This window comes from Lagenorhynchus albirostris, chromosome 18, assembly GCF_949774975.1.
Source record: "Lagenorhynchus albirostris chromosome 18, mLagAlb1.1, whole genome shotgun sequence".
Lineage (NCBI taxonomy): Eukaryota > Metazoa > Chordata > Mammalia > Artiodactyla > Delphinidae > Lagenorhynchus > Lagenorhynchus albirostris.
Window position 1 is genome coordinate 79,050,567 of NC_083112.1, and position 26,782 is coordinate 79,077,348.

The following is a 26,782-nucleotide window of genomic DNA, read 5'->3' on the forward strand; positions in this document are numbered from 1 at the left end:
AGGGTCAGCCTTCGGGGAAGGGTTAGGGTTAGGGTTCGGGCTAGGGTTATGGTTAGGGGACGGGGACGCTTTAGGGTCCAGGTGAGGGTCCGACAACGCTTTAGGGGGAGCGTGCGTGTGAGGGCGCGGGTTAGTGTGAGCCTACGGGTTAGGATTAAGGGACGGGTGAGGGTCAGGCTTCGGGGAAGGGTTAGGGTTAGGGTTCGGGCTAGGGTTAGGGTTAGGGGACGGGGACGGTTTAGGGTCCATGTGAGGGTCCCACAACGCTTTAGGGGGAGCGTGCGTGTGAGGGCGCGGCTTAGTGTGAGCCTACGGGTTAGGATTAGGGGACGGGTGAGGGTGAGGCTTCAGGGAAGGGTTAGGGTTAGGGTTCGGGCTAGGGTTAGGGTTAGGGGACGGGGACGGTTTAGGGTCCAGGTGAGGGTCCGACAACACTTTAGGGGGAGCGTGCGGGTGATGGCGCGGGTTAGTGTTAGCGTACGGGTTAGGATTAGGGGACGGGTTAGGGTTAGGCTTCGGGGAAGGGTTAGGGTTAGGGTTCGGGCTAGGGTTAGGGTTAGGGGACGGGGACGGTTTAGGGTCCAGGTGACGGTCCGACAACGCTTTAGGGGGAGCGTGCGTGTGAGGGCGCGGGTTAGTGTGAGCCTACGGGTTAGGATTAGGGGACGGGTGAGGGTCAGGCTTCGGGGAAGGGTTAGGGTTAGGGTTCAGGCTAGGGTTAGGGTTAGGGGACGGGGACGGTTTAGGGTCCAGGTGAGGGTCCGACAACGCTTTAGGGGGAGCATGCGTGTGAGGGCGCGGGTTAGTGTGAGCCTACAGGTTAGGATTAGGGGACGGGTGAGGGTCAGGCTTCGGGGAAGGGTTAGGGTTAGGGTTCGGGTTAGGGTTAGGGTTAGGGGACGGGGACGGTTTAGGGTCCAGGTGAGGGTCCGACAACGCTTTAGGGGGAGCGTGCCTGTGAGGTCGCGGGTTAGTGTGAGCGTACGGGTTAGGATTAGGGGACGGGTGAGGGTCAGGCTTCGGGGAAGGGTTAGGGTTAGGGTTCGGGCTAGGGTTAGGGTTAGGGGACGGGGACGGTTTAGGGTCCAGGTGAGGGCCCGACAACGCTTTAGGAGGAGCGTGCGTGTGAGGGCGCGGGTTAGTGTGAGCCTACGGGTTAGGATTAGGGGACGGGTGAGGGTCAGGCTTCGGGGAAGGGTTAGGGTTAGGGTTCGGGCTAGGGTTAGGGTTAGGGGACGGGGACGGTTTAGGGTCCAGGTGAGGGTCCGACAACGCTTTAGGGGGAGCGTGCGTGTGAGGGCGCGGGTTAGTGTGAGCCTACGGGTTAGGATTAAGGGACGGGTGAGGGTCAGGCTTCGGGGAAGGGTTAGGGTTAGGGTTCGGGCTAGGGTTAGGGTTAGGGGACGGGGACGGTTTAGGGTCCAGGTGAGGGTCCCACAACGCTTTAGGGGGAACGTGCGTGTGAGGGCACGTGTTAGTGTGAGCCTACGGTTTAGGATTAGGGGACGGGTGAGGGTCAGGCTTCGGGGAAGTGTTAGGGTTAGGGTTCGGGCTAGGGTTAGGGTTAGGGGACGGGGACGGTTTAGGGTCCAGGTGAGGGTCCGACAACACTTTAGGGGGAGCGTGCGTGTGAGGGCGCTGGTTAGTGTGAGCCTACGGGTTAGGATTAGGGGACGGGTGAGGGTCAGGCTTCGGGGAAGGGTTAGGGTTAGGGTTCGGGCTAGGGTTAGAGTTACAGGACGGGGACGGTTTAGGGTCCAGGTGAGGGTCCGACAACACTTTAGGGGGAGCGTGCGTGTGATGGCGCGGGTTAGTGTTAGCGTACGGGTTAGGATTAGGGGACGGGTGAGGGTCAGGCTTCGCGGAAGGGTTAGGTTTAGGGTTCGGGCTAGGGTTAGGGTTAGGGGACGGGGACGGTTTAGGGTCCAGGTGAGGGTCCGACAACGCTTTAGGGGGAGCGTGCGTGTGAGGGCGCGGGTTAGTGTGAGCCTACGGGTTAGGATTAGGGGACGGGTGAGGGTCAGGCTTCGGGGAAGGGTTAGGGTTAGGGTTCGGGCTAGGGTTAGGGTTAGGGGACGGGGACGGTTTAGGGTCCAGGTGAGGGTCCGACAACGCTTTAGGGGGAGCGTGCGTGTGAGGGCGCGGGTTAGTGTGAGCCTACGGGTTAGGATTAGGGGACGGGTGAGGGTCAGGCTTCGGGGAAGGGTTAGGGTTAGGGTTCGGGCTAGGGTTAGGGTTAGGGGACGGGGACGGTTTAGGGTCCAGGTGAGGGTCCGACAACGCTTTAGCGGGAGCGTGCGTGTGAGGGCGTGGGTTAGTGTGAGCCTACGGGTTAGGATTAGGGGACGGGTGAGGGTCAGGCTTCGGGGAAGGGTTAGGGTTAGGGTTCGGGCTAGGGTTAGGGTTAGGGGACGGGGACGGTTTAGGGTCCAGGTGAGGGTCCGACAACGCTTTAGGGGGAGCGTGCGTGTGAGGGCGCGGGTTAGTGTTAGCGTACGGTTTAGGATTAGGGGACGGGTGAGGGTCAGGCTTCGGGGAAGGGTTAGGGTTAGGGTTCGGGCTAGGGTTAGGGTTAGGGGACGGGGACGGTTTAGGGTCCAGGTGAGGGTCCGACAACGCTTTAGGGGGAGCACGCCTTGAGGGCGCGGGTTAGTGTGAGCGTACGGGTTAGGATTAGGGGACGGGTGAGGGTCAGCCTTCGGGGAAGGGTTAGGGTTAGGGTTCGGGCTAGGGTTATGGTTAGGGGACGGGGACGCTTTAGGGTCCAGGTGAGGGTCCGACAACGCTTTAGGGGGAGCGTGCGTGTGAGGGCGCGGGTTAGTGTGAGCCTACGGGTTAGGATTAAGGGACGGGTGAGGGTCAGGCTTCGGGGAAGGGTTAGGGTTAGGGTTCGGGCTAGGGTTAGGGTTAGGGGACGGGGACGGTTTAGGGTCCATGTGAGGGTTCCACAACGCTTTAGGGGGAGCGTGCGTGTGAGGGCGCGGGTTAGTGTGAGCCTACGGGTTAGGATTAAGGGACGGGTGAGGGTCAGGCTTCGGGGAAGGGTTAGGGTTAGGGTTCGGGCTAGGGTTAGGGTTAGGGGACGGGGACGGTTTAGGGTCCAGGTGAGGGTCCGACAACGCTTTAGGGGGAGCGTGCGTGTGAAGGCGCGGGTTAGTGTGAGCCTACGGGTTAGGATTAGGGGACGGGTGAGTGTCAGGCTACGGGGAAGGGTTAGGGTTAGGGTTCGGGCTAGGGTTAGGTTTAGGGGACGCGGACGGTTTAGGGTCCAGGTGAGGGTCCGACAACGCTTTAGGGGGAGCGTGCGTGTGAGGGCGCGGCTTAGTGTGAGCCTACGGGTTAGGATTAGGGGACGGGTGAGGGTGAGGCTTCAGGGAAGGGTTAGGGTTAGGGTTCGGGCTAGGGTTAGGGTTAGGGGACGGGGACGGTTTAGGGTCCAGGTGAGGGTCCGACAACACTTTAGGGGGAGCGTGCGGGTGATGGCGCGGGTTAGTGTTAGCGTACGGGTTAGGATTAGGGGACGGGTTAGGGTTAGGCTTCGGGGAAGGGTTAGGGTTAGGGTTCGGGCTAGGGTTAGGGTTAGGGGACGGGGACGGTTTAGGGTCCAGGTGAGGGTCCGACAACGCTTTAGTGGGAGCGTGCGTGTGAGGGCGCGGGTTAGTGTGAGCCTACGGGTTAGGATTAGGGGACGGGTGAGGGTCAGGCTTCGGGGAAGGGTTAGGGTTAGGGTTCAGGCTAGGGTTAGGGTTAGGGGACGGGGACGGTTTAGGGTCCAGGTGAGGGTCCGACAACGCTTTAGGGGGAGCGTGCGTGTGAGGGCGCGAGTTAGTGTGAGCCTACAGGTTAGGATTAGGGGACAGTTGAGGGTCAGGCTTCGGGGAAGGGTTAGGGTTAGGGTTCGGGTTAGGGTTAGGGTTAGGGGACGGGGACGGTTTAGGGTCCAGGTGAGGGTCCGACAACGCTTTAGGGGGAGCGTGCCTGTGAGGGCGCGGGTTAGTGTGAGCGTACGGGTTAGGATTAGGGGACGGGTGAGGGTCAGGCTTCGGGGAAGGGTTAGGGTTAGGGTTCGGGCTAGGGTTAGGGTTAGGGGACGGGGACGGTTTAGGGTCCAGGTGAGGGCCCGACAACGCTTTAGGAGGAGCGTGCGTGTGAGGGCGCGGGTTAGTGTGAGCGTACGGGTTAGGATTAGGGGACGGGTGAGGGTCAGGCTTCGGGGAAGGGTTAGGGTTAGGGTTCGGGCTAGGGTTAGGGTTAGGGGACGGGGACGGTTTAGGGTCCAGGTGAGGGTCCGACAACGCTTTAGGGGGAGCGTGCGTGTGAGGGCGCGGGTTAGTGTGAGCCTACGGGTTAGGATTAAGGGACGGGTGAGGGTCAGGCTTCGGGGAAGGGTTAGGGTTAGGGTTCGGGCTAGGGTTAGGGTTAGGGGACGGGGACGGTTTAGGGTCAAGGTGAGGGTCCCACAACGCTTTAGGGGGAGCGTGCGTGTGAGGGCACGTGTTAGTGTGAGCCTACGGTTTAGGATTAGGGGACGGGTGAGGGTCAGGCTTCGGGGAAGTGTTAGGGTTAGGGTTCGGGCTAGGGTTAGGGTTAGGGGACGGGGACGGTTTAGGGTCCAGGTGAGGGTCCGACAACACTTTAGGGGGAGCGTGCGTGTGAGGGCGCTGGTTAGAGTGAGCCTACGGGTTAGGATTAGGGGACGGGTGAGGGTCAGGCTTCGGGGAAGGGTTAGGGTTAGGGTTCGGGCTAGGGTTAGAATTACGGGACGGGGACGGTTTAGGGTCCAGGTGAGGGTCCGACAACACTTTAGGGGGAGCGTGCGTGTGATGGCGCGGGTTAGTGTTAGCGTACGGGTTAGGATTAGGGGACGGGTGAGGGTCAGGCTTCGCGGAAGGGTTAGGTTTAGGGTTCGGGCTAGGGTTAGGGTTAGGGGACGGGGACGGTTTAGGGTCCAGGTGAGGGTCCGACAACGCTTTAGGGGGAGCGTGCGTGTGAGGGCGCGGGTTAGTGTGAGCCTACGGGTTAGGATTAGGGGACGGGTGAGGGTCAGGCTTCGGGGAAGGGTTAGGGTTAGGGTTCGGGCTAGGGTTAGGGTTAGGGGACGGGGACGGTTTAGGGTCCAGGTGAGGGTCCGACAACGCTTCAGCGGGAGCGTGCGTGTGAGGGCGTGGGTTAGTGTGAGCCTACGGGTTAGGATTAGGGGACGGGTGAGGGTCAGCCTTCGGGGAAGGGTTAGGGTTAGGGTTCGGGCTAGGGTTAGGGTTAGGGGACGGGGACGGTTTAGGGTCCAGGTGAGGGTCCGACAACGCTTTAGGGGGAGCGTGCGTGTGAGGGTGCGGGTTAGAGTGAGCCTACGGGTTAGGATTAGGGGACGGGTGAGGGTCAGGCTTCGGGGAAGGGTTAGGGTTAGGGTTCGGGCTAGGGTTAGGGTTAGGGGACGGGGACGGTTTAGGGTCCAGGTGAGGGTCCGACAACGCTTTAGGGGGAGCGTGCGTGTGAGGGCGCGGGTTAGTGTTAGCGTACGGTTTAGGATTAGGGGACGGGTGAGGGTCAGGCTTCGGGGAAGGGTTAGGGTTAGGGTTCGGGCTAGGGTTAGGGTTAGGGGACGGGGACGGTTTAGGGTCCAGGTGAGGGTCCGACAACGCTTTAGGGGGAGCACGCCTGTGAGGGCGCGGGTTAGTGTGAGCGTACGGGTTAGGATTAGGGGACGGGTGAGGGTCAGGCTTCGGGGAAGGGTTAGGGTTAGGGTTCGGGCTAGGGTTATGGTTAGGGGACGGGGACGCTTTAGGGTCCAGGTGAGGGTCCGACAACGCTTTAGGGGGAGCGTGCGTGTGAGGGCGCGGGTTAGTGTGAGCCTACGGGTTAGGATTAAGGGACGGGTGAGGGTCAGGCTTCGGGGAAGGGTTAGGGTTAGGGTTCGGGCTAGGGTTAGGGTTAGGGGACGGGGACGGTTTAGGGTCCATGTGAGGGTCCCACAACGCTTTAGGGGGAGCGTGCGTGTGAGGGCGCGGCTTAGTGTGAGCCTACGGGTTAGGATTAGGGGACGGGTGAGGGTGAGGCTTCAGGGAAGGGTTAGGGTTAGGGTTCGGGCTAGGGTTAGGGTTAGGGGACGGGGACGGTTTAGGGTCCAGGTGAGGGTCCGACAACACTTTAGGGGGAGCGTGCGGGTGATGGCGCGGGTTAGTGTTAGCGTACGGGTTAGGATTAGGGGACGGGTTAGGGTTAGGCTTCGGGGAAGGGTTAGGGTTAGGGTTCGGGCTAGGGTTAGGGTTAGGGGACGGGGACGGTTTAGGGTCCAGGTGAGGGTCCGACAACGCTTTAGGGGGAGCGTGCGTGTGAGGGCGCGGGTTAGTGTGAGCCTACGGGTTAGGATTAGGGGACGGGTGAGGGTCAGGCTTCGGGGAAGGGTTAGGGTTAGGGTTCAGGCTAGGGTTAGGGTTAGGGGACGGGGACGGTTTAGGGTCCAGGTGAGGGTCCGACAACGCTTTAGGGGGAGCATGCGTGTGAGGGCGCGGGTTAGTGTGAGCCTACAGGTTAGGATTAGGGGACGGGTGAGGGTCAGGCTTCGGGGAAGGGTTAGGGTTAGGGTTCGGGTTAGGGTTAGGGTTAGGGGACGGGGACGGTTTAGGGTCCAGGTGAGGGTCCGACAACGCTTTAGGGGGAGCGTGCCTGTGAGGTCGCGGGTTAGTGTGAGCGTACGGGTTAGGATTAGGGGACGGGTGAGGGTCAGGCTTCGGGGAAGGGTTAGGGTTAGGGTTCGGGCTAGGGTTAGGGTTAGGGGACGGGGACGGTTTAGGGTCCAGGTGAGGGCCCGACAACGCTTTAGGAGGAGCGTGCGTGTGAGGGCGCGGGTTAGTGTGAGCCTACGGGTTAGGATTAGGGGACGGGTGAGGGTCAGGCTTCGGGGAAGGGTTAGGGTTAGGGTTCGGGCTAGGGTTAGGGTTAGGGGACGGGGACGGTTTAGGGTCCAGGTGAGGGTCCGACAACGCTTTAGGGGGAGCGTGCGTGTGAGGGCGCGGGTTAGTGTGAGCCTACGGGTTAGGATTAAGGGACGGGTGAGGGTCAGGCTTCGGGGAAGGGTTAGGGTTAGGGTTCGGGCTAGGGTTAGGGTTAGGGGACGGGGACGGTTTAGGGTCCAGGTGAGGGTCCCACAACGCTTTAGGGGGAACGTGCGTGTGAGGGCACGTGTTAGTGTGAGCCTACGGTTTAGGATTAGGGGACGGGTGAGGGTCAGGCTTCGGGGAAGTGTTAGGGTTAGGGTTCGGGCTAGGGTTAGGGTTAGGGGACGGGGACGGTTTAGGGTCCGGTGAGGGTCCGACAACACTTTAGGGGGAGCGTGCGTGTGAGGGCGCTGGTTAGTGTGAGCCTACGGGTTAGGATTAGGGGACGGGTGAGGGTCAGGCTTCGGGGAAGGGTTAGGGTTAGGGTTCGGGCTAGGGTTAGAGTTACAGGACGGGGACGGTTTAGGGTCCAGGTGAGGGTCCGACAACACTTTAGGGGGAGCGTGCGTGTGATGGCGCGGGTTAGTGTTAGCGTACGGGTTAGGATTAGGGGACGGGTGAGGGTCAGGCTTCGCGGAAGGGTTAGGTTTAGGGTTCGGGCTAGGGTTAGGGTTAGGGGACGGGGACGGTTTAGGGTCCAGGTGAGGGTCCGACAACGCTTTAGGGGGAGCGTGCGTGTGAGGGCGCGGGTTAGTGTGAGCCTACGGGTTAGGATTAGGGGACGGGTGAGGGTCAGGCTTCGGGGAAGGGTTAGGGTTAGGGTTCGGGCTAGGGTTAGGGTTAGGGGACGGGGACGGTTTAGGGTCCAGGTGAGGGTCCGACAACGCTTTAGGGGGAGCGTGCGTGTGAGGGCGCGGGTTAGTGTGAGCCTACGGGTTAGGATTAGGGGACGGGTGAGGGTCAGGCTTCGGGGAAGGGTTAGGGTTAGGGTTCGGGCTAGGGTTAGGGTTAGGGGACGGGGACGGTTTAGGGTCCAGGTGAGGGTCCGACAACGCTTTAGCGGGAGCGTGCGTGTGAGGGCGTGGGTTAGTGTGAGCCTACGGGTTAGGATTAGGGGACGGGTGAGGGTCAGGCTTCGGGGAAGGGTTAGGGTTAGGGTTCGGGCTAGGGTTAGGGTTAGGGGACGGGGACGGTTTAGGGTCCAGGTGAGGGTCCGACAACGCTTTAGGGGGAGCGTGCGTGTGAGGGCGCGGGTTAGTGTTAGCGTACGGTTTAGGATTAGGGGACGGGTGAGGGTCAGGCTTCGGGGAAGGGTTAGGGTTAGGGTTCGGGCTAGGGTTAGGGTTAGGGGACGGGGACGGTTTAGGGTCCAGGTGAGGGTCCGACAACACTTTAGGGGGAGCACGCCTTGAGGGCGCGGGTTAGTTTGAGCGTACGGGTTAGGATTAGGGGACGGGTGAGGGTCAGCCTTCGGGGAAGGGTTAGGGTTAGGGTTCGGGCTAGGGTTATGGTTAGGGGACGGGGACGCTTTAGGGTCCAGGTGAGGGTCCTACAACGCTTTAGGGGGAGCGTGCGTGTGAGGGCGCGGGTTAGTGTGAGCCTACGGGTTAGGATTAAGGGACGGGTGAGGGTCAGGCTTCGGGGAAGGGTTAGGGTTAGGGTTCGGGCTAGGGTTAGGGTTAGGGGACGGGGACGGTTTAGGGTCCATGTGAGGGTCCCACAACGCTTTAGGGGGAGCGTGCGTGTGAGGGCGCGGGTTAGTGTGAGCCTACGGGTTAGGATTAAGGGACGGGTGAGGGTCAGGCTTCGGGGAAGGGTTAGGGTTAGGGTTCGGGCTAGGGTTAGGGTTAGGGGACGGGGACGGTTTAGGGTCCAGGTGAGGGTCCGACAACGCTTTAGGGGGAGCGTGCGTGTGAAGGCGCGGGTTAGTGTGAGCCTACGGGTTAGGATTAGGGGACGGGTGAGTGTCAGGCTACGGGGAAGGGTTAGGGTTAGGGTTCGGGCTAGGGTTAGGTTTAGGGGACGCGGACGGTTTGGGGTCCAGGTGAGGGTCCGACAACGCTTTAGGGGGAGCGTGCGTGTGAGGGCGCGGCTTAGTGTGAGCCTACGGGTTAGGATTAGGGGACGGGTGAGGGTGAGGCTTCAGGGAAGGGTTAGGGTTAGGGTTCGGGCTAGGGTTAGGGTTAGGGGACGGGGACGGTTTAGGGTCCAGGTGAGTGTCCGACAACACTTTAGGGGGAGCGTGCGGGTGATGGCGCGGGTTAGTGTTAGCGTACGGGTTAGGATTAGGGGACGGGTTAGGGTTAGGCTTCGGGGAAGGGTTAGGGTTAGGGTTCGGGCTAGGGTTAGGGTTAGGGGACGGGGACGGTTTAGGGTCCAGGTGAGGGTCCGACAACGCTTTAGGGGGAGCGTGCGTGTGAGGGCGCGGGTTAGTGTGAGCCTACGGGTTAGGATTAGGGGACGGGTGAGGGTCAGGCTTCGGGGAAGGGTTAGGGTTAGGGTTCAGGCTAGGGTTAGGGTTAGGGGACGGGGACGGTTTAGGGTCCAGGTGAGGGTCCGACAACGCTTTAGGGGGAGCGTGCGTGTGAGGGCGCGGGTTAGTGTGAGCCTACAGGTTAGGATTAGGGGACAGTTGAGGGTCAGGCTTCGGGGAAGGGTTAGGGTTAGGGTTCGGGTTAGGGTTAGGGTTAGGGGACGGGGACGGTTTAGGGTCCAGGTGAGGGTCCGACAACGCTTTAGGGGGAGCGTGCCTGTGAGGGCGCGGGTTAGTGTGAGCGTACGGGTTAGGATTAGGGGACGGGTGAGGGTCAGGCTTCGGGGAAGGGTTAGGGTTAGGGTTCGGGCTAGGGTTAGGGTTAGGGGACGGGGACGGTTTAGGGTCCAGGTGAGGGCCCGACAACGCTTTAGGAGGAGCGTGCGTGTGAGGGCGCGGGTTAGTGTGAGCCTACGGGTTAGGATTAGGGGACGGGTGAGGGTCAGGCTTCGGGGAAGGGTTAGGGTTAGGGTTCGGGCTAGGGTTAGGGTTAGGGGACGGGGACGGTTTAGGGTCCAGGTGAGGGTCCGACAACGCTTTAGGGGGAGCGTGCGTGTGAGGGCGCGGGTTAGTGTGAGCCTACGGGTTAGGATTAAGGGACGGGTGAGGGTCAGGCTTCGGGGAAGGGTTAGGGTTAGGGTTCGGGCTAGGGTTAGGGTTAGGGGACGGGGACGGTTTAGGGTCCAGGTGAGGGTCCCACAACGCTTTAGGGGGAACGTGCGTGTGAGGGCACGTGTTAGTGTGAGCCTACGGTTTAGGATTAGGGGACGGGTGAGGGTCAGGCTTCGGGGAAGTGTTAGGGTTAGGGTTCGGGCTAGGGTTAGGGTTAGGGGACGGGGACGGTTTAGGGTCCAGGTGAGGGTCCGACAACACTTTAGGGGGAGCGTGCGTGTGAGGGCGCTGGTTAGTGTGAGCCTACGGGTTAGGATTAGGGGACGGGTGAGGGTCAGGCTTCGGGGAAGGGTTAGGGTTAGGGTTCGGGCTAGGGTTAGAGTTACAGGACGGGGACGGTTTAGGGTCCAGGTGAGGGTCCGACAACACTTTAGGGGGAGCGTGCGTGTGATGGCGCGGGTTAGTGTTAGCGTACGGGTTAGGATTAGGGGACGGGTGAGGGTCAGGCTTCGCGGAAGGGTTAGGTTTAGGGTTCGGGCTAGGGTTAGGGTTAGGGGACGGGGACGGTTTAGGGTCCAGGTGAGGGTCCGACAACGCTTTAGGGGGAGCGTGCGTGTGAGGGCGCGGGTTAGTGTGAGCCTACGGGTTAGGATTAGGGGACGGGTGAGGGTCAGGCTTCGGGGAAGGGTTAGGGTTAGGGTTCGGGCTAGGGTTAGGGTTAGGGGACGGGGACGGTTTAGGGTCCAGGTGAGGGTCCGACAACGCTTTAGCGGGAGCGTGCGTGTGAGGGCGAGGGTTAGTGTGAGCCTACGGGTTAGGATTAGGGGACGGGTGAGGGTCAGCCTTCGGGGAAGGGTTAGGGTTAGGGTTCGGGCTAGGGTTAGGGTTAGGGGACGGGGACGGTTTAGGGTCCAGGTGAGGGTCCGACAACGCTTTAGGGGGAGCGTGCGTGTGAGGGCGCGGGTTAGTGTGAGCCTACGGGTTAGGATTAGGGGACGGGTGAGGGTCAGGCTTCGGGGAAGGGTTAGGGTTAGGGTTCGGGCTAGGGTTAGGGTTAGGGGACGGGGACGGTTTAGGGTCCAGGTGAGGGTCCGACAACGCTTTAGCGGGAGCGTGCGTGTGAGGGCGAGGGTTAGTGTGAGCCTACGGGTTAGGATTAGGGGACGGGTGAGGGTCAGCCTTCGGGGAAGGGTTAGGGTTAGGGTTCGGGCTAGGGTTAGGGTTAGGGGACGGGGACGGTTTAGGGTCCAGGTGAGGGTCCGACAACGCTTTAGGGGGAGCGTGCGTGTGAGGGTGCGGGTTAGTGTGAGCCTACGGGTTAGGATTAGGGGACGGGTGAGGGTCAGGCTTCGGGGAAGGTTTAGGGTTAGGGTTCGGGCTAGGGTTAGGGTTAGCGGACGGGGATGGTTTAGGGTCCAGGTGAGGGTCCGACAACGTTTTAGGGGGAGCGTGCGTGTGAGGGCGCGGGTTAGTGTGAGCCTACGGGTTAGGATTAGGGGACGGGTGAGGGTCAGGCTTCGGGGAAGGGTTAGGGTTAGGGTTCGGGCTAGGGTTAGGGTTAGGGAATGGGGACGGTTTAGGGTCCAGGTGAGGGTACGACAACGCTTTAGGGGGAGCGTGCGTGTGAGGGCGCGGGTTAGAGTGAGCCTACGGGTTAGGATTAGGGGACGGGTGAGGGTCAGGCTTCGGGGAAGGGTTAGGGTTAGGGTTCGGGCTAGGGTTAGGGTTAGGGGACGGGGACGGTTTAGGGTCCAGGTGAGGGTCCGACAACGCTTTAGGGGGAGCGTGCGTGTGAGGGCGCGGGTTAGTGTTAGCGTACGGTTTAGGATTAGGGGACGGGTGAGGGTCAGGCTTCGCCGAAGGGTTAGGGTTAGGGTTCGGGCTAGGGTTAGGGTTAGGGGACGGGGACGGTTTAGGGTCCAGGTGAGGGTCCGACAACGCTTTAGGGGGAGCGTGCGTGTGAGGGCGCGGGTTAGTGTGAGCCTACGGGTTAGGATTAGGGGACGGGTGAGGGTCAGGCTTCGGGGAAGGGTTAGGGTTAGGTTTCGGGCTAGGGTTAGGGTTAGGGGACGGGGACGGTTTAGGGTCCAGGTGAGGGTCCGACAACGCTTTAGGGGGAGCGTGCGTGTGAGGGCGTGGGTTAGTGTGAGCCTACGGGTTAGGATTAGGGGACGGGTGAGTGTCAGGCTTCGGGGAAGGGTTAGGGTTAGGGTTCGGGCTAGGGTTAGGGTTAGGGGACGGGGACGGTTTAGGGTCCAGGTGAGGGTCCGACAAAGCTTTAGGGGGAGCGTGCGTGTGAGGGCGCGGGTTAGAGTGAGCCTACGGGTTAGGATTAGGGGACGGGTGAGGGTCAGGCTTCGGGGAAGGGTTAGGGTTAGGGTTCGGGCTAGGGTTAGGGTTAGGGGACGGGGACGGTTTAGGGTCCAGGTGAGGGTCCGACAACGCTTTAGGGGGAGCGTGCGTGTGAGGGCGCGGGTTAGTGTTAGCGTACGGTTTAGGATTAGGGGACGGGTGAGGGTCAGGCTTCGCCGAAGGGTTAGGGTTATGGTTCGGGCTAGGGTTAGGGTTAGGAGACGGGGACGGTTTAGGGTCCAGGTGAGGGTCCGACAACGCTTTAGGGGGAGCGTGCGTGTGAGGGCGCGGGTTAGTGTGAGCCTACGGGTTAGGATTAGGGGACGGGTGAGGGTCAGGCTTCGGGGAAGGGTTAGGGTTAGGGTTCGGGCTAGGGTTAGGGTTAGGGGACGGGGACGGTTTAGGGTCCAGGTGAGGGTCCGACAACGCTTTAGGGGGAGCGTGCGTGTGAGGGCGCGGCTTAGTGTGAGCCTACGGGTTAGGATTAGGGGACGGGTGAGGGTCAGGCTTCGGGGAAGGGTTAGGGTTAGGGTTCGGGCTAGGGTTAGGGTTAGGGGACGGGGACGGTTTAGGGTCCAGGTGAGGGTCCGACAACACTTTAGGGGGAGCGTGCGTGTGATGGCGCGGGTTAGTGTTAGCGTACGGGTTAGGATTAGGGGACAGGTGAGGGTCAGGCTTCGCGGAAGGGTTAGGTTTAGGGTTCGGGCTAGGGTTAGGGTTAGGGGACGGGGACGGTTTAGGGTCCAGGTGAGGGTCCGACAATGCTTTAGGGGGAGCGTGCGTGTGAGGGCGCGGGTTAGTGTGAGCCTACGGGTTAGGATTAGGGGACGGGTGAGGGTCAGGCTTCGGGGAAGGGTTAGGGTTAGGGTTCGGGCTAGGGTTAGGCTTAGGGGACGGGGACGGTTTAGAGTCCAGGTGAGGGTCCGACAACGCTTTAGGGGGAGCGTGCGTGTGAGGGCGCGGGTTAGTGTGAGCCTACGGGTTAGGATTAGGGGACGGGTGAGGGTCAGGCTTCGGGGAAGGGTTAGGGTTAGGGTTCGGGCTAGGGTTAGGGTTAGGGGACGGGGACGGTTTAGGGTCCAGGTGAGGGTCCGACAACGCTTTAGGGTGAGTGTGCGTTTGAGGGCGCGGGTTAGTGTTAGCGTACGGTTTAGGATTAGGGGACGGGTGAGGGTCAGGCTTCGCCGAAGGGTTAGGTTTAGGGTTCGGGCTAGGGTTAGGGTTAGGGGACGGGGACGGTTTAGGGTCCAGGTGAGGGTCCGACAACGCTTTAGGGGGAGCGTGCGTGTGAGGGCGCGGGTTAGTGTGAGCCTACGGGTTAGGATTAGGGGACGGGTGAGGGTCAGGCTTCGGGGAAGGGTTAGGGTTAGGGTTCGGGCTAGGGTTAGGTTTAGGGGACGGGGACGGTTTAGGGTCCAGGTGAGGGTCCGACAACGCTTTAGGGGAAGCGTGCGTGTGAGGGCGCAGGTTAGTGTGAGCCTACGGGTTAGGATTAGGGGACGGGTGAGGGTCAGGCTTCGGGGAAGGGTTAGGGTTAGGGTTCGGGCTAGGGTTAGGGTTAGGGGACGGGGACGGTTTAGGGTCCAGATGAGGGTCCGACAACGCTTTAGGGGGAGCGTGCGTGTGAGGGCGCGGGTTAGTGTGAGCCTACGGGTTAGGATTAGGGGACGGGTGAGTGTCAGGCTTCGGGGAAGGCTTAGGGTTAGGGTTCGGGCTAGGGTTAGGGTTAGGGGACGGGGACGGTTTAGGGTCCAGGTGAGGGTCCGACAACGCTTTAGGGGGAGCGTGCGTGTGAGGGCGCGGGTTAGTGTGAGCCTACGGGTTAGGATTAGGGGACGGGTGAGTGTCAGGCTTCGGGGAAGGCTTAGGGTTAGGGTTCGGGCTAGGGTTAGGGTTAGGGGACGGGGACGGTTTAGGGTCCAGGTGAGGGTCCGACAACGCTTTAGGGGGAGCGTGCGTGTGAGGGCGCGGGTTAGTGTGAGCCTACGGGTTAGGATTAGGGGACGGGTGAGGGTCAGGCTTCGGGGAAGGGTTAGGGTTGGGGTTCGGGCTAGGGTTAGGGTTAGGGGACGGGGACGGTTTAGGGTCCAGGTGAGGGTCCGACAACGCTTTAGGGGGAGCGTGCGTGTGAGGGCGTGGGTTAGTGTGAGCCTACGGGTTAGGATTAGGGGACGGGTGAGTGTCAGGCTTCGGGGAAGGGTTAGGGTTAGGGTTCGGGCTAGGGTTAGGGTTAGGGGACGGGGACGGTTTAGGGTCCAGGTGAGGGTCCGACAACGCTTTAGGGGGAGCGTGCGTGTGAGGGCGCGGGTTAGAGTGAGCCTACGGGTTAGGATTAGGGGACGGGTGAGGGTCAGGCTTCGGGGAAGGGTTAGGGTTAGGGTTCGGGCTAGGGTTAGGGTTAGGGGACGGGGACGGTTTAGGGTCCAGGTGAGGGTCCGACAACGCTTTAGGGGGAGCGTGCGTGTGAGGGCGCGGGTTAGTGTTAGCGTACGGTTTAGGATTAGGTGACGGGTGAGGGTCAGGCTTCGCCGAAGGGTTAGGGTTAGGGTTTGGGCTAGGGTTAGGGTTAGGGGACGGGGACGGTTTAGGGTCCAGGTGAGGGTCCGACAACGCTTTAGGGGGAGCGTGCGTGTGAGGGCGCGGGTTAGAGTGAGCCTACGGGTTAGGATTAGGGGACGGGTGAGGGTCAGGCTTCGGGGAAGGGTTAGGGTTAGGGTTCGGGCTAGGGTTAGGGTTAGGGGACGGGGATGGTTTAGGGTCCAGGTGAGGGTCCGACAACGCTTTAGGGGGAGCGTGCGTGTGAGGGCGCGGGTTAGTGTTAGCGTACGGTTTAGGATTAGGGGACGGGTGAGGGTCAGGCTTCGCCGAAGGGTTAGGGTTAGGGTTCGGGCTAGGGTTAGGGTTAGGGGACGGGGACGGTTTAGGGTCCAGGTGAGGGTCCGACAACGCTTTAGGGGGAGCGTGCGTGTGAGGGCGCGGGTTAGAGTGAGCCTACGGGTTAGGATTAGGGGACGGGTGAGGGTCAGGCTTCGGGGAAGGGTTAGGGTTAGGGTTCGGGCTAGGGTTAGGGTTAGGGGACGGGGATGGTTTAGGGTCCAGGTGAGGGTCCGACAACGCTTTAGGGGGAGCGTGCGTGTGAGGGCGCGGGTTAGTGTTAGCGTACGGTTTAGGATTAGGGGACGGGTGAGGGTCAGGCTTTGCCGAAGGGTTAGGGTTAGGGTTCGGGCTAGGGTTAGGGTTAGGGGACGGGGACGGTTTAGGGTCCAGGTGAGGGTCCGACAACGCTTTAGGGGGAGCGTGCGTCTGAGGGCGCGGGTTAGTGTTAGCGTACGATTTAGGATTAGGGGACGGGTGAGGGTCAGGCTTCGCCGAAGGGTTAGGTTTAGGGTTCGGGCTAGGGTTAGGGTTAGGGGACGGGGACGGTTTAGGGTCCAGGTGAGGGTCCGACAACGCTTTAGGGGGAGCGTGCGTGTGAGGGCGCGGGTTAGTGTGAGCCTACGGGTTAGGATTAGGGGACGGGTGAGGGTCAGGCTTCGGGGAAGGGTTAGGGTTAGGGTTCGGGCTAGGGTTAGGTTTAGGGGACGGGGACGGTTTAGGGTCCAGGTGAGGGTCCGACAACGCTTTAGGGGAAGTGTGCGTGTGAGGGCGCAGGTTAGTGTGAGCCTACGGGTTAGGATTAGGGGACGGGTGAGGGTCAGGCTTCGGGGAAGGGTTAGGGTTAGGGTTCGGGCTAGGGTTAGGGTTAGGGGACGGGGACGGTTTAGGGTCCAGATGAGGGTCCGACAACGCTTTAGGGGGAGCGTGCGTGTGAGGGCGCGGGTTAGTGTGAGCCTACGGGTTAGGATTAGGGGACGGGTGAGGGTCAGGCTTCGGGGAAGGGTTAGGGTTAGGGTTAGGGCTAGGGTTAGGTTTAGGGGACGGGGACGGTTTAGGGTCCAGGTGAGGGTCCGACAACGCTTTAGGGGGAGCGTGCGTGTGAGGGCGCGGGTTAGAGTGAGCCTACGGGTTAGGATTAGGGGACGGGTGAGGGTCAGGCTTCGGGGAAGGTTTAGGGTTAGGGTTCGGGCTAGGGTTAGGGTTAGCGGACGGGGATGGTTTAGGGTCCAGGTGAGGGTCCGACAACGTTTTAGGGGGAGCGTGCGTGTGAGGGCGCGGGTTAGTGTGAGCCTACGGGTTAGGATTAGGGGACGGGTGAGGGTCAGGCTTCGGGGAAGGGTTAGGGTTAGGGTTCGGGCTAGGGTTAGGGTTAGGGAATGGGGACGGTTTAGGGTCCAGGTGAGGGTCCGACAACGCTTTAGGGGGAGCGTGCGTGTGAGGGCGCGGGTTAGAGTGAGCCTACGGGTTAGGATTAGGGGACGGGTGAGGGTCAGGCTTCGGGGAAGGGTTAGGGTTAGGGTTCGGGCTAGGGTTAGGGTTAGGGGACGGGGATGGTTTAGGGTCCAGGTGAGGGTCCGACAACGCTTTAGGGGGAGCGTGCGTGTGAGGGCGCGGGTTAGTGTTAGCGTACGGTTTAGGATTAGGGGACGGGTGAGGGTCAGGCTTCGCCGAAGGGTTAGGGTTAGGGTTCGGGCTAGGGTTAGGGTTAGGGGACGGGGACGGTTTAGGGTCCAGGTGAGGGTCCGACAACGCTTTAGGGGGAGCGTGCGTGTGAGGGCGCGGGTTAGTGTGAGCCTACGGGTTAGGATTAGGGGACGGGTGAGTGTCAGGCTTCGGGGAAGGCTTAGGGTTAGGGTTCGGGCTAGGGTTAGGGTTAGGGGACGGGGACGGTTTAGGGTCCAGGTGAGGGTCCGACAACGCTTTAGGGGGAGCGTGCGTGTGAGGGCGCGGGTTAGTGTGAGCCTACGGGTTAGGATTAGGGGACGGGTGAGTGTCAGGCTTCGGGGAAGGCTTAGGGTTAGGGTTCGGGCTAGGGTTAGGGTTAGGGGACGGGGACGGTTTAGGGTCCAGGTGAGGGTCCGACAACGCTTTAGGGGGAGCGTGCGTGTGAGGGCGCGGGTTAGAGTGAGCCTACGGGTTAGGATTAGGGGACGGGTGAGGGTCAGGCTTCGGGGAAGGGTTAGGGTTAGGGTTCGGGCTAGGGTTAGGGTTAGGGGACGGGGATGGTTTAGGGTCCAGGTGAGGGTCCGACAACGCTTTAGGGGGAGCGTGCGTGTGAGGGCGCGGGTTAGTGTTAGCGTACGGTTTAGGATTAGGGGACGGGTGAGGGTCAGGCTTCGCCGAAGGGTTAGGGTTAGGGTTCGGGCTAGGGTTAGGGTTAGGGGACGGGGACGGTTTAGGGTCCAGGTGAGGGTCCGACAACGCTTTAGGGGGAGCGTGCGTGTGAGGGCGCGGGTTAGAGTGAGCCTACGGGTTAGGATTAGGGGACGGGTGAGGGTCAGGCTTCGGGGAAGGGTTAGGGTTAGGGTTCGGGCTAGGGTTAGGGTTAGGGGACGGGGATGGTTTAGGGTCCAGGTGAGGGTCCGACAACGCTTTAGGGGGAGCGTGCGTGTGAGGGCGCGGGTTAGTGTTAGCGTACGGTTTAGGATTAGGGGACGGGTGAGGGTCAGGCTTCGCCGAAGGGTTAGGGTTAGGGTTCGGGTTAGGGTTAGGGTTAGGGGACGGGGACGGTTTAGGGTCCAGGTGAGGGTCCGACAACGCTTTAGGGGGAGCGTGCGTCTGAGGGCGCGGGTTAGTGTTAGCGTACGATTTAGGATTAGGGGACGGGTGAGGGTCAGGCTTCGCCGAAGGGTTAGGTTTAGGGCTCGGGCTAGGGTTAGGGTTAGGGGACGGGGACGGTTTAGGGTCCAGGTGAGGGTCCGACAACGCTTTAGGGGGAGCGTGCGTGTGAGGGCGCGGGTTAGTGTGAGCCTACGGGTTAGGATTAGGGGACGGGTGAGGGTCAGGCTTCGGGGAAGGGTTAGGGTTAGGGTTCGGGCTAGGGTTAGGGTTAGGGGACGGGGACGGTTTAGGGTCCAGGTGAGGGTCCGACAACGCTTTAGGGGAAGTGTGCGTGTGAGGGCGCAGGTTAGTGTGAGCCTACGGGTTAGGATTAGGGGACGGGTGAGGGTCAGGCTTCGGGGAAGGGTTAGGGTTAGGGTTCGGGCTAGGGTTAGGGTTAGGGGACGGGGACGGTTTAGGGTCCAGATGAGGGTCCGACAACGCTTTAGGGGGAGCGTGCGTGTGAGGGCGCGGGTTAGTGTGAGCCTACGGGTTAGGATTAGGGGACGGGTGAGGGTCAGGCTTCGGGGAAGTGTTAGGGTTAGGCTTAGGGCTAGGGTTAGGTTTAGGGGACGGGGACGGTTTAGGGTCCAGGTGAGGGTCCGACAACGCTTTAGGGGGAGCGTGCGTGTGAGGGCGCGGGTTAGAGTGAGCCTACGGGTTAGGATTAGGGGACGGGTGAGGGTCAGGCTTCGGGGAAGGTTTAGGGTTAGGGTTCGGGCTAGGGTTAGGGTTAGCGGACGGGGATGGTTTAGGGTCCAGGTGAGGGTCCGACAACGTTTTAGGGGGAGCGTGCGTGTGAGGGCGCGGGTTAGTGTGAGCCTACGGGTTAGGATTAGGGGACGGGTGAGGGTCAGGCTTCGGGGAAGGGTTAGGGTTAGGGTTAGGGCTAGGGTTAGGTTTAGGGGACGGGGACGGTTTAGGGTCCAGGTGAGGGTCCGACAACGCTTTAGGGGGAGCGTGCGTGTGAGGGCGCGGGTTAGAGTGAGCCTACGGGTTAGGATTAGGGGACGGGTGAGGGTCAGGCTTCGGGGAAGGTTTAGGGTTAGGGTTCGGGCTAGGGTTAGGGTTAGCGGACGGGGATGGTTTAGGGTCCAGGTGAGGGTCCGACAACGTTTTAGGGGGAGCGTGCGTGTGAGAGCGCGGGTTAGTGTGAGCCTACGGGTTAGGATTAGGGGACGGGTGAGGGTCAGGCTTCGGGGAAGGGTTAGGGTTAGGGTTCGGGCTAGGGTTAGGGTTAGGGAATGGGGACGGTTTAGGGTCCAGGTGAGGGTCCGACAACGCTTTAGGGGGAGCGTGCGTGTGAGGGCGCGGGTTAGAGTGAGCCTACGGGTTAGGATTAGGGGACGGGTGAGGGTCAGGCTTCGGGGAAGGGTTAGGGTTAGGGTTCGGGCTAGGGTTAGGGTTAGGGGACGGGGATGGTTTAGGGTCCAGGTGAGGGTCCGACAACGCTTTAGGGGGAGCGTGCGTGTGAGGGCGCGGGTTAGTGTTAGCGTACGGTTTAGGATTAGGGGACGGGTGAGGGTCAGGCTTCGCCGAAGGGTTAGGGTTAGGGTTCGGGCTAGGGTTAGGGTTAGGGGACGGGGACGGTTTAGGGTCCAGGTGAGGGTCCGACAACGCTTTAGGGGGAGCGTGCGTGTGAGGGCGCGGGTTAGTGTGAGCCTACGGGTTAGGATTAGGGGACGGGTGAGTGTCAGGCTTCGGGGAAGGCTTAGGGTTAGGGTTCGGGCTAGGGTTAGGGTTAGGGGACGGGGACGGTTTAGGGTCCAGGTGAGGGTCCGACAACGCTTTAGGGGGAGCGTGCGTGTGAGGGCGCGGGTTAGTGTGAGCCTACGGGTTAGGATTAGGGGACGGGTGAGTGTCAGGCTTCGGGGAAGGCTTAGGGTTAGGGTTCGGGCTAGGGTTAGGGTTAGGGGACGGGGACGGTTTAGGGTCCAGGTGAGGGTCCGACAACGCTTTAGGGGGAGCGTGCGTGTGAGGGCGCGGGTTAGTGTGAGCCTACGGGTTAGGATTAGGGGACGGGTGAGTGTCAGGCTTCGGGGAAGGCTTAGGGTTAGGGTTCGGGCTAGGGTTAGGGTTAGGGGACGGGGACGGTTTAGGGTCCAGGTGAGGGTCCGACAACGCTTTAGGGGGAGCGTGCGTGTGAGGGCGTGGGTTAGTGTGAGCCTACGTGTTAGGATTAGGGGACGGGTGAGTGTCAGGCTTCGGGGAAGGGTTAGGGTTAGGGTTCGGGCTAGGGTTAGGGTTAGGGGACGGGGACGGTTTAGGGTCCAGGTGAGGGTCCGACAACGCTTTAGGGGGAGCGTGCGTGTGAGGGCGCGGGTTAGAGTGAGCCTACGGGTTAGGATTAGGGGACGGGTGAGGGTCAGGCTTCGGGGAAGGTTTAGGGTTAGGGTTCGGGCTAGGGTTAGGGTTAGCGGACGGGGATGGTTTAGGGTCCAGGTGAGGGTCCGACAACGTTTTAGGGGGAGCGTGCGTGTGAGGGCGCGGGTTAGTGTGAGCCCACGGGTTAGGATTAGGGGACGGGTGAGGGTCAGGCTTCGGGGAAGGGTTAGGGTTAGGGTTCGGGCTAGGGTTAGGGTTAGGGAATGGGGACGGTTTAGGGTCCAGGTGAGGGTCCGACAACGCTTTAGGGGGAGCGTGCGTGTGAGGGCGCGGGTTAGAGTGAGCCTACGGGTTAGGATTAGGGGACGGGTGAGGGTCAGGCTTCGGGGAAGGGTTAGGGTTAGGGTTCGGGCTAGGGTTAGGGTTAGGGGACGGGGACGGTTTAGGGTCCAGGTGAGGGTCCGACAACGCTTTAGGGGGAGCGTGCGTGTGAGGGCGTGGGTTACTGTGAGCCTACGGGTTAGGATTAGGGGACGGGTGAGTGTCAGGCTTCGGGTAAGGGTTAGGGTTAGGGTTCGGGCTAGGGTTAGGGTTAGGGGACGGGGACGGTTTAGGGTCCAGGTGAGGGTCCGTAAACACTTTAGGGGGAGCGTGCGTGTGAGGGCGCGGGTTAGAGTGAGCCTACGGGTTAGGATTAGGGGACGGGTGAGGGTCAGGCTTCGGGGAAGGGTTAGGGTTAGGGTTCGGGCTAGGGTTAGGGTTAGGGGACGGGGACGGTTTAGGGTCCAGGTGAGGGTCCGACAACGCTTTAGGGGGAGCGTGCGTGTGAGGGCGCGGGTTAGTGGTAGCGTACGATTTAGGATTAGGGGACGGGTGAGGGTCAGGCTTCGCCGAAGGGTTAGGGTTAGGGTTCGGGCTAGGGTTAGGGTTAGGGGACGGGGACGGTTTAGGGTCCAGGTGAGGGTCCGACAACGCTTTAGGGGGAGCGTGCGTGTGAGGGCGCGGGTTAGAGTGAGCCTACGGGTTAGGATTAGGGGACGGGTGAGGGTCAGGCTTCGGGGAAGGGTTAGGGTTAGGGTTCGGGCTAGGGTTAGGGTTAGGGGACGGGGACGGTTTAGGGTCCAGGTGAGGGTCCGACAACGCTTTAGGGGGAGCGTGCGTGTGAGGGCACGGGTTAGAGTGAGCCTACGGGTTAGGATTAGGGGACGGGTGAGGGTCAGGCTTCGGGGAAGGGTTAGGGTTAGGGTTCGGGCTAGGGTTAGGGTTAGGGGACGGGGATGGTTTAGGGTCCAGGTGAGGGTCCGAAAACGCTTTAGGGGGAGCGTGCGTGTGAGGGCGCGGGTTAGTGTTAGCGTACGGTTTAGGATTAGGGGACGGGTGAGGGTCAGGCTTCGCCGAAGGGTTAGGGTTAGGGTTCGGGCTAGGGTTAGGGTTAGGGGACGGGGACGGTTTAGGGTCCAGGTGAGGGTCCGACAACGCTTTAGGGGGAGCGTGCGTGTGAGGGCGCGGGTTAGTGTGAGCCTACGGGTTAGCATTAGGGGACGGGTGAGGGTCAGGCTTCGGGGAAGGGTTAGGGTTAGGGTTCGGGCTAGGGTTAGGGTTAGGGGACGGGGACGGTTTAGGGTCCAGGTGAGGGTCCGACAACGCTTTAGGGGGAGCGTGCGTGTGAGGGCGTGGGTTAGTGTGAGCCTACGGGTTAGGATTAGGGGACGGGTGAGTGTCAGGCTTCGGGGAAGGGTTAGGGTTAGGGTTCGGGCTAGGGTTAGGGTTAGGGGACGGGGACGGTTTAGGGTCCAGGTGAGTGTCCGGCAACGCTTTAGGGGGAGCGTGCGTGTGAGGGCGCGGGTTAGAGTGAGCCTACGGGTTAGGATTAGGGGACGGGTGAGGGTCAGGCTTCGGGGAAGGGTTAGGGTTAGGGTTCGGGCTAGGGTTAGGGTTAGGGGACGGGGACGGTTTAGGGTCCAGGTGAGGGTCCGACAACGCTTTAGGGGGAGCGTGCGTGTGAGGGCGCGGGTTAGTGTTAGCGTACGGTTTAGGATTAAGGGACGGGTGAGGGTCAGGCTTCGGGGAAGGGTTAGGGTTAGGGTTCGGGCTAGGGTTAGGGTTAGGGGACGGGGACGGTTTAGGGTCCAGGTGAGGGTCCGACAACGCTTTAGGGGGAGCGTGCGTGTGAGGGCGCGGGTTAGAGTGAGCCTACGGGTTAGGATTAGGGGACGGGTGAGGGTCAGGCTTCGGGGAAGGGTTAGGGTTAGGGTTCGGGCTACGGTTAGGGTTAGGGGACGGGGATGGTTTAGGGTCCAGGTGAGGGTCCGACAACGCTTTAGGGGGAGCGTGCGTGTGAGGGCGCGGGTTAGTGTTAGCGTACGGTTTAGGATTAGGGGACGGGTGAGGGTCAGGCTTCGCCGAAGGGTTAGGGTTAGGGTTCGGGCTAGGGTTAGGGTTAGGGGACGGGGACGGTTTAGGGTCCAGGTGAGGGTCCGACAACGCTTTAGGGGGAGCGTGCGTGTGAGGGCGCGGGTTAGAGTGAGCCTACGGGTTAGGATTAGGGGACGGGTGAGGGTCAGGCTTCGGGGAAGGGTTAGGGTTAGGGTTCGGGCTAGGGTTAGGGTTAGGGGACGGGGATGGTTTAGGGTCCAGGTGAGGGTCCGACAACGCTTTAGGGGGAGCGTGCGTGTGAGGGCGCGGGTTAGTGTTAGCGTACGGTTTAGGATTAGGGGACGGGTGAGGGTCAGGCTTCGCCGAAGGGTTAGGGTTAGGGTTCGGGCTAGGGTTAGGGTTAGGGGACGGGGACGGTTTAGGGTCCAGGTGAGGGTCCGACAACGCTTTAGGGGGAGCGTGCGTGTGAGGGCGCGGGTTAGTGTGAGCCTACGGGTTAGGATTAGGGGACGGGTGAGGGTCAGGCTTCGGGGAAGGGTTAGGGTTAGGGTTCGGGCTAGGGTTAGGGTTAGGGGATGGGGACGGTTTAGGGTCCAGGTGAGGGTCCGACAACGCTTTAGGGGGAGCGTGCGTGTGAGGGCGCGGGTTAGTGTGAGCCTACGGGTTAGGATTAGGGGACGGGTGAGGGTCAGGCTTCGGGGAAGGGTTAGGGTTAGGGTTCGGGCTAGGGTTAGGGGACGGGGACGGTTTAGGGTCCATGTGAGGGTTCGACAACGCTTTAGGGGGAGCGTGCGTGTGAGGGCGCGGGTTAGTGTGAGCCTACGGGTTAGGATTAGGGGACGGGTGAGTGTCATGCTTCGGGGAAGGGTTAGGGTTAGGGTTCGGGCTAGGGTTAGTTTTAGGGGACGGGGACGGTTTAGGGTCCAGGTGAGGGTCCGACAACACTTTAGGGGGAGCGTGCGTGTGAGGGCGTGGGTTAGTGTGAGCCTACGGGTTAGGATTAGGGGACGGGTGAGGGTCAGGCTTCGGGGAAGGGTTAGGGTTAGGGTTCAGGCTAGGGTTAGGGTTAGGGGACGGGGACGGTTTAGGGTCCAGGTGAGGGGCCGACAACGCTTTAGGGGGAGCGTGCATGTGAGGGCGCGGGTTAGTGTTACCGTACGGGTTAGGTTTAGGTGACGGGTGAGCGTCAGGCTTCGGGGAAGGTTTAAGGTTAGGGTTCGGGCTAGGGTTAGGGTTAGGGGATGGGGACGGTTTAGGGTCCAGGTGAGGGTCCGACAACGCTTTAGGGGGAGCGTGCGTGTGAGGGCGCGGGTTATTGTGAGCCTACGGGTTAGGATTAGGGGACGGGTGAGGGTCAGGCTTCATTGAAGGATTAGGGTTAGGTTTCGGGCTAGGGTTAGGGTTAGGGGACGGGGACGGTTTAGGGTCCAGGTGAGGGTCCGACAACGCTTTAGGGGGAGCGTGCGTGTGAGGGCGTGGGTTAGTGTGAGCCTACGGGTTAGGATTAGGGGACGGGTGAGGGTCAGGCTTCGGGGAAGGGTTAGGGTTCGGGCTAGGGTTAGGGTTAGGGGACGGGGACGGTTTAGGGTCCAGGTGAGGGTCCGACAACGCTTTAGGGGGAGCGTGCGTGTGAGGGCGCGGGTTAGTGTGAGCCTACGGGTTAGGATTAGGGGACGGGTGAGTGTAAGGCTTCGGGGAAGGGTTAGGGATAGGGTTCGGGCTAGGGTTAGGGTTAGGGGACGGGGACGGTTTAGGGTCCAGGTGAGGGGCCGACAATGCTTTAGGGGGAGCGTGCGTGTGAGGGCGCGGGTTAGTGTTAGCGTACGGGTTAGGATTAGGGGACGGGTGAGCGTCAGGCTTCGGGGAAGGTTTAAGGTTAGGGTTCGGGCTAGGGTTAGGGTTAGGGGACGGGGACGGTTTAGGGTCCAGGTGAGGGTCCGACAACGCTTTCGGGGGAGCGTGCGTGTGAGGGCGTGGGTTAGTGTGAGCCTACGGGTTAGGATTAGGGGACGGGTGAGGGTCAGGCTTCATTGAAGGGTTAGGGTTAGGGTTCGGGCTAGGGTTAGGGTTAGGGGACGGGGACGGTTTAGGGTCCAGGTGAGGGTCCGACAACGCTTTAAGGGGAGCGTGCGTGTGAGGGCGCGGGTTAGTGTGAGCCTACGGGTTAGGATTAGGGGACGGGTGAGGGTCAGGCTTCGGGGCAGGTTTAGGGTTAGGGTTCGGGTTAGGGTTAGGGGACGGGGACGGTTTAGGGTCCAGGTGAGTGTCCGACAACGCTTTAGTGGGAGCGTGCATGTGAGGGCGCGGGTTAGTGTGAGCCTACGGGTTAGGATTAGGGGACGGGTGAGGGTCAGGCTTCGGGGAAGGGTTAGGGTTAGGGTTCAGGCTAGGGTTAGGGTTAGGGGACGGGGACGGTTTAGGGTCCAGGTGAGGGTCCGACAACGCTTTAGGGGGAGCGTGCGTGTGAGGGCGCGGGTTAGTGTGAGCCTACAGGTTAGGATTAGGGGACGGGTGAGGGTCAGGCTTCGGGGAAGTGTTAGGGTTAGGGTTCGGGCTAGGGTTAGGGTTAGGGGACGGGGACGGTTTAGGTTCTAGGTGAGGGGCCGACAACGCTTTAGGGGGAGCGTGCGTGTGAGGGCGCGGGTTAGTGTTACTGTACGGGTTAGGATTAGGGGACGGGTGAGCGTCAGGCTTCGGGGAAGGTTTAAGGTTAGGGTTCGGGCTAGGGTTAGGGTTAGGGGACGGGGACGGTTTAGGGTCCAGGTGAGGGTCCGACAACGCTTTAGGGGGAGCGTGCGTGTGAGGGCGCGGGTTAGTGTGAGCCTACGGGTTAGGATTAGGGGACGGGTGAGGGTCAGGCTTCTGGGAAGGGTTAGGGTTAGGGTTCGGGCTAGGGTTAGGGTTAGGGGACGGGGACGGTTTAGGGTCCAGGTGAGGGTCCGACAACGCTTTAGGGGGAGCGTGCGTGTGAGGGCGCGGGTTAGTGTTAGCGTACGGGTTAGGATTAGGGGACGGGTGAGGGTCAGGCTTCGGGAAGGGTTAGGGTTAGGGTTCGGGCTAGGGTTAGGTTTAGGGGACAGGGACGGTTTAGGGTCCAGGTGAGGGTCCGACAACGCTTTAGGGGCAGCGTGCGTGTGAGGGCGCGGGTTAGTGTGAGCCTACGGGTTAGGATTAGGTGACGGGTGAGGGTCAGGCTTCGTTCAAGGGTTAGGGTTAGGGTTCGGGCTAGGGTTAGGGGACGGGGACGGTTTAGCGTCCATGTGAGGGTCCGACAACGCTTTAGGGGGAGCGTGCGTGTGAGGGCGCGGGTTAGTGTGAGCCTACGGGTTAGGATTAGGGGACGGGTGAGTGTCATGCTTCGGGGAAGGGTTAGGGTTAGGGTTCGGGCTAGGGTTAGGGTTAGGGGACGGGGACGGTTTAGGGTCCAGGTGAGGGTCCGACAACACTTTAGGGGGAGCGTGCGTGTGAGGGCGTGGGTTAGTGTGAGCCTACGGGTTAGGATTAGGGGACGGGTGAGGGTCAGGCTTCGGGGAAGGGTTAGGGTTAGGGTTCAGGCTAGGGTTAGGGTTAGGGGACGGGGACGGTTTAGGGTCCAGGTGAGGGGCCGACAACGCTTTAGGGGGATCGTGCATGTGAGGGCGCGGGTTAGTGTTACCGTACGGGTTAGGATTAGGTGACGGGTGAGCGTCAGGCTTCGGGGAAGGTTTAAGGTTAGGGTTCGGGCTAGGGTTAGGGTTAGGGGATGGGGACGGTTTAGGGTCCAGGTGAGGGTCCGACAACGCTTTAGGGGGAGCGTGCGTGTGAGGGCGCGGGTTATTGTGAGCCTACGGGTTAGGATTAGGGGACGGGTGAGGGTCAGGCTTCATTGAAGGATTAGGGTTAGGTTTCGGGCTAGGGTTAGGGTTAGGGGACGGGGACGGTTTAGGGTCCAGGTGAGGGTCCGACAACG